Below are 12,576 nucleotides of genomic sequence, written 5' to 3' on the forward strand. Positions count from 1 at the left end.
TAGTAATCTAACTAATTACTATTTATATTGTTACAACGCCGTTACTAACAAGAAAATATGGTCCGGACACATTAGTATTTTTCAACACACAGACGGTTGAAGCTGTCTTCAGTTTACCAGGAGCTAGGGGGTGGAACTATTGCACAAGTGCTGCTGATTGGCTGAGGAAAAATAAAGTAGTCATGGTAAACCAACTACATGACAAATTTAAGATGACATAGCAACAAGATGCTATGCCAACCCAAGACAACCCTGAGTGTCCATTTTTGTGTTAAAAGTGTGGACTTCAAACTAAATACCAGTTTTTAAATTGTGTTGATAGGCCACGTAAAACCAGAGTTATGATAAAAAATATATGCTGAAACTATCTAGCACTGGTGTTCCCAGGGAGAGGTAGTCCACTCCCCTCAGGCTGCTCCTCAAAGGCAGGACTAGCCATCAAGGAGGGAAAAACATATTCGCTGTCATCAGCCCATTGATTAGCTAGGACATGGTTTCCAGCAAACTCTCTCAGTGATACAGACAGGGATTGCCAAATTGCCTCAAGAATCCGACCATCAAGCGGTAAAAAGGTGTAAGTCCAGACAGGTCAGCCTCAGCCAATTTCAGAAGAAAAAGCTGCTTATCCAATCCCGCTCTCCTAAGAAGCAGCTGAGCAGAAGTCAGCCAGCAGTAACCACAACTGTAAAGCATCCTCTGTGCTTTCTATTGTCTAAAGGCTGCAGTTCTGAGCAAAACGTCTATAAGCCCTTGTCCCCCCTCTGCCACAAGAAGATACAGGTCTGCCACACAACGCCAGTGTTGACCAGACAAACTTCACCAGAAGTCGCTGCACCTCTTCCAAAAGACCAGGTGGTGGCACTAAAACAATAAGTCTGTGCCATAAAGATGAAGCAACAAACTGTTGCTATCAAAACTCTTCCCCTGTAGGACAGGTAGGGGAGCAAGCAGTTCCATTTAGAGAACTTAGCCTCCACCTTTTGCCGCACTCCCTCCCAGTTCTGCTTCACAAAGTCATCACTTTCCAAGTAAACCCCAAGAGTTTTAATACTCCTTTGACTCCATCAAAGATTCCCAGGGAGTCTAGGAATGCATGCCAAATTCCACTGCCCCACCAAACAGGCCTCAGTTTTCTCCCAATTACCTGGCTGAAGAAGCTTTTTCATATAAAACCAGGCTTTTCTTTTAATTCCTATACCTTGATCCTTAATAAAAACATTAACATCATCAGCATATGCTGACATAACAACAGGAGGGCTCTAAGGCAGATCTGCCAAACAGAAACCCCTCAGCTTGTTCCTCAACCTGCACAGAAAAGGCTCAATAGCAATGCTATAGCAATGCTATTGAGCTGGCCTGAGATAAGGCAACCCTGCCTAATCCCTCTCCTAACTGGCACAGGACAACTCAACCCTGCTCCCACCTTCACATCACAGCAAGCATCGCTATACAGCAGAAGTGTCTGGAGAAAGTCTGACGGCAAAACCATCTATTCCTAGTGCTTTGCCTGAAGCCATCTGAGATACAGCAGAAGACAGCTCATCCAAAGTTAAATCCATGTTTAAGACGTCCCAATGCTCTGGACTCAGCTGAGGAAGCCACTGCAGATGTCACGGCTGCCGAGGTGAGCCGCGTGGTGTTGGAGGAAAGGACCCAAAATGCAGGCAAGCGACGGATGATATGAGTGAGAGTTTATTTACAGAGTAGCAGGGTGACAAAAACGGGCAATGAAGCATGAGCAGTTACTGAAGAAAACCTAAACTGGGAAAAACTAAAGAGCAAACCTGAAATCATCACGAAACGGAGTGAGGGGCAGAGAGACGCAGACTAAAGAACATGATACCGAGAAACACAGACGAGCCGACAAGGAACGCAGACCGACACCCACTATATATACAGACACAAGGTAATCAGGTAATGGGCAACAGGAGGGAGACACAGCTGGGAGAAATTGGACTAACGAGACAGGAGGAGCAAAGCTGCACACACTGACATAAGACATAGACTTTCACAATAAAACAGGAAACAAGAAACCACTAACAAAGATGCAGACACGACACTGAGAGACAGACTAGACACTGAACTAAACCTGCAATAAACATGAGAACACAAAACCTAAGAACTAATCCCCAAACAAGAATAACTGAAACATAGATTCATCATCATCATCAAAAGCACCACAATAAGAAAAGAATCCAAAATGCGAAAACACACCAAAACATAACCCAAAATACTGGGTCAAACTGACCCAGAACCGTGACAGTACCCCCCTCTAAGGGCTGGCTCCCGACAGCCCTAAATGAAAAAACCAGAACAAAACCAGAGCACCAGGCCAGGGCGGGCGGAGGGGGTTCAGGATGGAGGGACCAAAACCAAAAAAAAGAAGCTCCAGTGATCCAAACGAATTGTCCAAAACACAAACACACATACTGGAGTCCATGAACAGGGTCCCAAAACATAGTTCAGGAGGCCGGCCCGGAGGCTGACATCTCAGGAGTCCAGAATAGTTCATCTCCGGAGGCCGACCATGTGGAAGGCAGTGGCGGTGACAGAGCAGATCCGGAGGCCGGCCATGTTGGCGACACAAATCCAAAAGCCAGCAGTGGCGACGTGGAAACAGTTCAGGTGGCCGACCGTGCAGACAGCAACGGCGGCGACGGGCAAACAGTTCTGGGGGCCGATCGTGCGGACGCCAACGGCGGCAACCGTGCAGATGGCAACGGCGGCGACCGTGCAGACGGCAACGGCGGCGACGGGGAAACAGTTCTGGGGGCCAACCGTGCGGATGGCGCCGGCGCCGGAGATCTGGAGGTCGCCCACGACGGCGATGACGCCCAGCCGGTGGCCTGGAAAGTGGCCAGACCAGGCGAAGGCGAAGGCGAAGCAGACCCTGCTACAGGCGAAGGCGAAGCTGAAGCAGAGGCTGCTGCAGGCGTGGATGAAGCTGCGGCTGCAGGCGGCGTGGATGAAGCTGCGGCTGCAGGCGGCGTGGGTGAAGCTGCTGCTGCAGGCGGCGTGGATGAAGCAGGTGGTGGCTGAACGGTCTCCCCGGAACCGTCAGCAGACATGAGGATGTGCTGGCTGGGTCCTCCAAGACCTCCAGCTGACACGGCGTAGTGCTGGATGGGCTCCTCGGACCCACCCGCTGACGAGGCAGGAGGCTGGACGGGCTCCTCGGGCCCTCCAGCAGGGGCAGTCACAGGACCAGTGGGCACAGGGGCCCCTGGAACACACAGGACAGAACCAGCAGGCGCACAGACCTCTGGCAGGGACAAAACGGAACCAGTAGGCACGATGATCTCTGGCAGACACAGAACAGAACTAGCAGGTGCGCGGGCCTCTGGCAGGGACAAAACGGAACCAGTAGGCACGATGATCTCTGGCAGACACAGAACAGAACCAGCAGGTGCGCGGGCCTCTGGCAGGGACAAAACGGAACGAGCAGGCGCGCGGGCCTCTGGCAAACACATAGCAGGCTGCAGCGGCGCAGAGCATTGACTCTGCTCAGGCAGCGACAGCCGGGTGCAGTCCTTAGCTGGCTTCTTAACCTCCAGGGGTCCAGAGTCTGCTGGGGGCTGAAACCCAGCCTCTGGGGAGGCCCTGGAGTGCATCACAGTCTCAGAACTGGCCAGCTCTTGAGGAATGTTTACATTATTAATTGGTTTGTCTCTCTGCTTAGAATTAGAGGTTGTAGAACAGTTCTTTATGGGTTGAATAGACATAGCTTGCTGTACAGGAGGAGTAGGTGAAGGTGATGGCTGAATAGGTGGCTGAGCTGAGGGCGACTAAAGTAAAGGTTGAGACAATAATGGTGGTGAAGTTGGAGACTGAACTGATGATAAAGCTAATGATTCTTCTACCAACTGAGCTACTGACTGGGCTATGGACTGTAACAAAGTTTGTAGTAAGTCTGGCTGTGGTAGTGACTGAGCTATGGGTAGTGAGGCTGAATGTGGTGGAGGTGGCAACTGGGCTTCAGGCCGGGCGGCTAACTGGGCTTCAGGCCGGGCGGCTAACTGAGCTTCTGGCTGGGCAGCAAACTGAGCTTCTGGCTGGGCAGCAAACTGAGCTTGTGACTGGGCAGCAAACTGAGCTTCTGGCTGGGCAGCAAACTGAGCTTCTGGCTGGGCAGCTGACTCAAAAAGCACAGCCCCGGAATAAACCATCACAAAGTCTGGCGAAACAGAAAGAGTGTCTTTTCCACTCACCACAGCCGGCAACTTAGAAGTCTCAAGGCCCGGCTGTGGCGATGGGCGTCGGCGGTGTGAACGTCGGAGATAGCTCCGACCGGCCGGGTAATTCCACATCTGGCGGGCCGGGCCGCAGATTCCCCGGTGGGCCGTGCAAAACATTCACCGCCGGGCTGGGTGGGGCAGCGGTATTGGCTGAAGGGTGGAGGTGAAGCTCGTGGAGGATAAAATCCTGTGCGAGCGGGTGAAGAGAGTCCAGTAGCCAGGGGTGAGCAGAGATTAATTGCTGTAGCCTGGCTTTCACAGCGCGGTGAAATCCCTCTCCCTTATGTTCGAGCCACAGGTTAACCAACCTTGAAACAGAGTCAATTAGTTCCTCCCGAAGCTCCTCGGAAGGTGCGAATGCCGCTGGGTCCATGTTTGGTTGGCTCGTACTGTCACGGCTGCTGAGGTGAGCCGCATGGTGTTGGAGGAAAGGACCCAAAATGCAGGCAAGCGACGGATGATATGAGTGAGAGTTTATTTACAGAGTAGCAGGGTGACAAAAACGGGCAATGAAGCATGAGCAGTTACTGAAGAAAACCTAAACTGGGAAAAACTAAAAAAAAAACTGCAATAAACATGAGAACACAAAACCTAAGAACTAATCCCCAAACAAGAATAACTGAAACATAGATTCATCATCATCATCATCATCAAAAGCACCACAATAAGAAAAGAATCCAAAATGCGAAAACACACCAAAACATAACCCAAAATACTGGGTCAAACTGACCCAGAACCGTGACAGCAGAAGTTCCGAAGCAGAGTCCGCATCACAGCTATCTGCCCTGAACAAGTCTGTGTAAAAGTCCACCACATGACTTCTCATCTCAACTCGATCTACAGTCACTTTTCCATCTGAAAGACGAAAACACACTATTTGCTTTCTCCGGGCCACAGACTTCCCCAAATTAAAGAAAAAAGTGGTTGGAGTGTCCATGTCCTGGAGTCTAGTGAAGTGTGCTCGAACCAAAGCTATGTTTATATGTTGATTATTGATTTTCTGAATTTAAATGTGAACTAAGGCATATTTTTAAAGGGGTTATACAGTGGCTTGCAAAAGTATTCGGCCCCCTTGAACTTTCCACATTTTGTCATATTACAGCCACAAACATGAATCAATTTCATTGGAATTCCACGTGAAAGACCAATACAAAGTGGTGTACACGTGAGAAGTGGAACAAAAATCATACATGATTCCAAACATTTTTTACAAATAAATAACTGAAAAGTGGGGTGTGTGTAATTATTCAGCCCCCTGAGTCAATACTTTGTAGAACCACCTTTTGCTGCAATTACAGCTGCCAGTCTTTTAGGGTATGTCTCTACCAGCTTTGCACATCTACAGACTGAAATCCTTGCCCAGTCTTCTTTGCAAAACAGCTCCAGCTCAATCAGATTAGATGGACAGCGTTTGTGAACAGCAGTTTTCAGATCTTGCCACAGATTCTCGATTGGATTTAGATCTGGACTTTGACTGGGCCATTCTAACACATGGATATGTTTTGTTTTAAACCATTCCATTGTTGCCCTGGCTTTATGTTTAGGGTTGATGTCCTGCTGGAAGGTGAACCTCTGCCCCACTCTCCAGTCTTTTGCAGACTCCAAGAGGTTTTCTTCCAAGATTGCCCTGTATTTGGCTCCATCCATCTTCCCATCAACTCTGACCAGCTTCCCTGTCCCTGCTGAACAGAAGCACCCCCAGAGCATGATGCTGCCACCACCATATTTGACAGTGGGGATGGTGTGTTCAGAGTGATGTGCAGTGTTAGTTTTCCGCCACACATAGCGTTTTGCATTTTGGCCAAAAGTTCCATTTGGTCTCATCTGACCAGAGCACCTTCTTCCACATGTTTGCTGTGTCCCCCACATGGCTTGTGGCAAACTGCAAACGGGACTTCTTATGGTTTTCTGTTAACAATGGCTTTCTTCTTGCCGCTCTTCCATAAAGGCCAACTTTGTGCAGTGTGTTAAGTCTAATTGTCTAATTGTCAATATGTTCTTAACTTTGTACAGTCTTGGTTCAAGCAGTAGGATCAAGACATTCCTTTGATCCTGAGCACCTCTCCAGCCACTCTGTGCTGGGAGAGGCTTTTATTGCAGATACATTCTATCTGAAAGATCTGTTTCTTGTGATGTAAAAGCTTCCTGCTTTTATGACCCTTTTGTTCAGCAGGAAGTCACTCACACACACACACACACACACACACACACACACGTTCTTGCACATGCATACAGATGTTTACACATACACACACATAGTGCCTTGTCTTAGAACCATTTGGGGGGTTTTATGGTGGGCGGTGCTTTGCTGTGATGTGTATTGTGTGAACTGTTTTCCCAATAAAAGGCAGCAAGCGAGGCCGTCGTTGGGGTCATTTTGCGGTAGGATTCAGAGTGCTTTCTGAGACACCGGCTGGGGCCTCCCTTGCTAGCAAGTAAAAGATGTTCGTCTTGTTTTTGTTGTTAATGAGAATAAGTTTCTTAAACCAGCGGGGCTTGTGGAAACACAGACCCAACACAGTGCACGACTAATAGTTGTCCTATGGACAGATTCCCCCACCTGAGCTGTAGATCTCTGCAGCTCGTCCAGAGTCACCATGGGCCTCGTGGCTGCATTTCTGATCAGCGCTCTCCTTGTTCGGCCTGTGAGTTTAGGTGGACGGCCTTGTCTTGGTAGGTTTACAGTTGTGCCATACTCCTTCCATTTCTGAATGATGGCTTGAACAGTGCTCCGTGGGATGTTCAAGGCTTGGGAAATCTTTTTGTAGCCTAAGCCTGCTTTAAATTTCTCAATAACTTTATCCCTGACCTGTCTGGTGTGTTCTTTGGACTTCATGGTGTTGTTGCTCCCAATATTCTCTTAGACAACCTCTGAGGCCGTCACAGAGCAGCTGTATTTGTACTGACATTAGATTACACACAGGTGCACTCTATTTAGTCATTAGCACTCATCAGGCAATGTCTATGGGCAACTGACTGCACTCAGACCAAAGGGGGCTGAATAATTACGCACACCCCACTTTTCAGTTATTTATTTGTAAAAAATGTTTGGAATCATGTATGATTTTCGTTCCACTTCTCACGTGTACACCACTTTGTATTGGTCTTTCACGTGGAATTCCAATGAAATTGATTCATGTTTGTGGCTGTAATGTGACAAAATGTGGAAAAGTTCAAGGGGGCCGAATACTTTTGCAAGCCACTGTATACACGCACACACAAGGTAACGAGGAAATGGCACTCAGGAGGAAGACATAGCTGAATCTAATTATCATAACGAGACAAGAGATAGACCTTCAAAGTAAAACCGGAAAAATACACTAACAGAACTCAAAGGACCTCGACAGAATAAACTAGAACCAAGATCATAATAATATTAAGAAGAAACTGTCAGGATCCTGGGTCATTCGACCCAGCATTCTTAGTTTCTCCTGTGTTCCTGTTTCATGTTAAGTTCATTTGTTATTCTTGGAGTTATTTTATCGGTCCTAAGTTGTTTAGTTTATTGGGCTTCCCCTCCTTGTGTTTCATTCCATGTTTCCCCAGCCCCTCATGTCTGTGCTCCCCCCTCGTGCTTCTCTGTGGTTTTCTCTCCCCCTCTGGTCTGTGTTTCTGTGTATTTCCTGTTTTACTTTGAAGGTCCATGTCTTATGTGAATGTGTCCTACTTTGCTTCCTTGTCTCGTCAGTTCTGATTTCCCCCAGCTGTGCTCTCCTTCTGTGTCTTGTTCCCCTCGTTATTTCCCAGTGTATTTAAACCCTGTGTTTCTCTGAGTCTGTGTTGCGTCGTCCCTCTTGCTGTGTGGATCTCCGTGTGTGCCTCTCTGTAAAGTGTAGTTTAGTTTTGTATTCTTTCCCCCTGCCAGCCATTAAAGCTGAGTATTTTGAGTTCATCCCTCGAGTCTGAATGCCTGCATTTTGGGTCCAACTCCTGCCTGCCACACAGCGCTTCTTGCCAGAAACACAAAACGCTTGGTCACTGACCCAGTACCATGACTGTATTGATAATCATTTTAACATCTGTATGAAAGTGGAATGTGTTTCAGTTTGATAGCTTTATGTAATAATAATCACCTCCACTTTCTCTTCTGATGTAACCTGAGTATGAGAGTGAAATTAGTGAAAGGCTGTCACTCTCATACCATCACATTTTTCCCTTTCTTAAGTGCGGTCCTTAATAAAGCTTACACCTCCTACCTACCTTCAATTTTAAAATATATTTTATCAATGGAACTTCAACAAACCTGCATTCACTCCATGTATTGTCCCTGAGTGATTTTCCTGGAATTCTCTGCGATTTGTGTGGGAAAAAGATTTCGGGGGCTTTAAATAGCTTTATTTGTGGACAGATCATTAAGATATATTCAGACTAATTAAAAAAGTAACAGACAAAATGATTAAATATTAACTGCTTCAAAATCTTTGAAGAACTCTTTCTATGTTTAAAAGTGGAACATGTTAGAAAAACCTCACACTGGCTTCAATTCACATAACAATTATTATGTCGTGGTTGTCATGTTGTGTTTGGTGTTATCCTCTCCCAGTCCTTCGTTTCAACCTATAGTCAACGTTGGATCATTGCGAAACAGAGTCAGTCCCCAGACCTTTATTGATAATCAAAAAACAAAAATTTCCTTCTGGGAAAATACATTTTTATTTGACTTTTGCTTTTATTTATTTCATAAGAACACAAAATTGTTCCAGTTTTGGTTTGTATTTTTATTTGGTTGAACACATTTTTTTTTTCACACCCAGTTCATTGTTTTTTGTTTATTTTTACGCTGACAGAATGAATTAAAACTGATTTGAAGTTTATTTTTTCTGTTTCCTGAAACCTGCATCTCGGTCCACAGCCTGCTCGCCACACAGCTAATTATATGACAATAAGCCTACAGAAGTGACTACTCTTCTTCACACTCTCACATTTCTCCAAACTACCGATCTCATCTGAATACCTCTTCTTCTAAAAATAGCAAAAAGTTGTGTTCTCCTCCATATTAAGTTTTTTCTACTGAGAGAAATCATCTTACAGCATGATCTTTGATGGCTTGGAGCTCATTTTGAATCTTTTTCTCATGTTACTCACTACCCAGGCTAAATTCTAAGATGGTTCTCTTCTTGAAAAAGCACAACAGCCAGCTCTTGAACCTAAGAAGCCATGCAATCATCCTTTTCTAATGTATCCAGGAGAAAAAGTAACTTATGAACCATTAACATTTGTTCACTTCCCTTGAAAATATTCACTGAAACTGTCATCTTAACCCTAGGATCATCAGAGACTTTTCCAAAATCATCCGGATTCACTCTACTATTTGTGATTCAACCAAAAATTGTGTAGACCAAGTGTTAGCCTTCAAAAAAAAAAAAAAAATTTGCCCTTTGCGTCCTCTAGAAGTCAGATCAACAGGATTACTCAAACTATTGACATATCTTTACTGAGAAGGATTGAATAATTTAAGTATATCTGTCACCCAGTTCACTACAGATGTTTTGAACCTTGGTGTTTTATTTCTGATATACTTCAATACAGAGGTATCAGTCTAAAACTGACTCCTTACAACTTCTTTCTCCATATCTTGTTTATTATACTCACAACCAATGTAACTATCAACTTCATGATAGAAATAGTAGTTCATTTTAGTGGTGCTACATGCTCATCATGTCCATCTGCAGGCCCTGCATCCCTATAGAGCAGGGTGTCCAACTCCAGTCCTGCAGCTTTTAGATGCATCCTTATTCTGACACACCTGAATCAAATGAATGGCTTATTACCAGGCCTTTGCCAAACTTGATGGAACGCTGAAGAAGTAATCCAATCATTTGATTCAGCTGTGTTGGAGTTGGGATGCATCTAAAAGCTGCTGGACAGCAGCTCTCGAGGACTGGAGTTGGACACCTCTGCTATAGAGGAAGTCTCACTTGCCTTTCTTTTAAAAAGCTACGCCTAGAAATTCTGTCCATAACAATTATGAACAGAGTCAGTGACAAAGGGCAACATTTGCACAAGGATTCAATGGACTGTAGCAGTGGGCCAGACACCCCATACTCCTGAAGCACTTTCCACAGAATACTCCAATGGTCACAGTCAAATGCCTTCTCTGTCATGGTCCTGGGTCGTTGACCCAGCGTTTTGTGTTTATTGTGATTACCTTCCTCTATTCTAGTTATTCTGATTTTTGGTATTAGTTCTTGTGCTTAAGTGTTGTATCAGCCCTACCTGTGCCTGTCCTCTGTGCTCTGTTCGGGTCCTTTAGTTTGTGTTGTAAAACAGTCTGTGTGTTTCCTGTTTTACTTTGTAGGTCTGTCTCGTTATGCCCATTAGTTCCAGCTGTGCCCCCTCCTGTGTGTCATTTCCTGATTACCTGATGTGTGTATTTATACTGTGTGTCTGCCTGTGCTTGGCGTCGGCTCGTCTGCGTTTGTCTGCGTACCCCTGTGTAGTCTGCGTCCGTCTGCGTCCGTCTGCGTCCGTCTGCGTCCGTCTGCGTCCGTCTGCGTCCGTCTGCGTCCGTCTGCGTCCGTCTGCGTCATCCGTGTATCTCTGCATTCTCCGTTTCATATGACTTCAGGTTTGCTCTTGAGTTTTCCCAGTTTAGGTTTCTCTAGTCATTTGTCATTCCTCACTGCCACCTGTAAGTAAACCCTCACTCATATCATCAGTCGGCTGCTTGCATTTTGGGTCCTCATTCATCCACAACACGACTGCTGCCCCAGCCGTGACAGTACGAGCCGACCAAACATGGACCCAGCAGCATCCGCACCCTCCCAGGAGTTTCGGGAGGAATTAATTGACTCCGTCTCAAGGTTGGTTAATCTGTGGCTTGAACGTGAGGGAGAGGAATTGCACCGCGCTGTAGAAGCCAGGCTACAGCGATTAATTTCTGCTCACCCCTGGCTACTGGACTCTCTTCACCCACTCGCACAAAACTTCATTCTCCATGAACTCCACCTTCACCCCCCCACCGTTACCGCTCGCCCACTCGCTTCCACGGAGCTCGTGCCGTCCGAACCGCCGACGAGGAATCACCGGACCGTCGGAGCCGTCTCCGAATAAAAGCAACGATCGCGCCGTCGGCGCGGCACCCCACAGCCGGATGTCGGGAAATGTAAGCTACCGGCAGTGGTGAGTGAGAGGGACACTGTTTCTGCTTTTTCGGAAATAAGGACTGTTTACTCTGGGGCCGTTTTCTGTGCCGCCAGTAAGGACTATGGTGTTTTCCCTGGCTCACCTGCAACTGTGGATTATAAGAATGTGTTTCCAGGAGCTCACTTAGCTGCCCAGCCTCCAGGAGCTCATTTAGCTGCCCAGCCTCCAGGAGCTCACTTAGCTGCCCAGCCTCCAGGAGCTCACTTAGCTGCCCAGCCTCCAGGAGCTCACTTAGCTGCCCAGCCTCTAGGAGCTCACTTAGCCGCACAGCCTCTATGAGCTCACTTAGCCGCACAGCAGCCTCCAGGAGCTCAGCTAGCCGCACAGCAGCCACTAGCTCAGCTGGCCGCTCAGTCGTCACCTCCATCACATTCAGCCTCACAACCCATAGCTCAGTCACTATCACAGCCTGACTTATTACAAACTATGTTACAGTCCATTTCCCAGTCTATAGCTCAGTTGATAAAAGAATCAGTCTTCAACTTCGTCACCATTATTGTTCCAACCTTTACTTCAGTCACCCTCAGATCAGTCACCTATTCAGTCGTCATCTTCACCTACTCCACCTGTACAACAAAGCAAGTCATTTCAACCTGAAAAGAACTGTTTTCCATCTGTTCATTCCAAGCAGAGAGACAACCACAATATTGTTATCAGTCCTCAAAAGCTGGCCATTTCAGAAACTGTGATGCACTTCAGGGCCTCCCCAGAGGCTGAGTTTCAGCCCTCAGCCCGCTCTGGACCCCTGGAGGCTAAAGGCCCAGCTGAGGACTGCACCCGGCTGTTGCTGCCTGAGCAGGGTCAGTGCTCCGTGCAGCTGCGGTCAGCCGTGTGTGTGCCGGGGGCCCCTGTGCCCGCTGGTTCAGTGACCGTTTCCGCTGGGGGTTCTGGAGAGCCCGTCCAGCCCGTCCTCATGTCCGCTGGGGGTTCTGGAGAGCCCGTCCAGCCCGTCCTCATGTCCGCTGGGGGTTCTGGAGAGCCCGGTCAGCCTGTCTTCATGTCCGCTGGGGGTTCTGGAGAGCCCGGTCAGCCCGTCTTCATGTCCGCTGGAGGTTCTGAGGAGCCCATCCAGCCTCCTGCCTCGTTAGCTGGAGGGTCCGAGGGACCGCTCCGGCCTCCTGTCTCCGCTGGAGGGTCCGAGGGACCGCTCCGGCCTCCTGTTTCCGCTGGAGGGTCCGAGGGACCGCTCCGGCCT

Source organism: Oreochromis aureus, linkage group 7, assembly GCF_013358895.1.
Source record: "Oreochromis aureus strain Israel breed Guangdong linkage group 7, ZZ_aureus, whole genome shotgun sequence".
Lineage (NCBI taxonomy): Eukaryota > Metazoa > Chordata > Actinopteri > Cichliformes > Cichlidae > Oreochromis > Oreochromis aureus.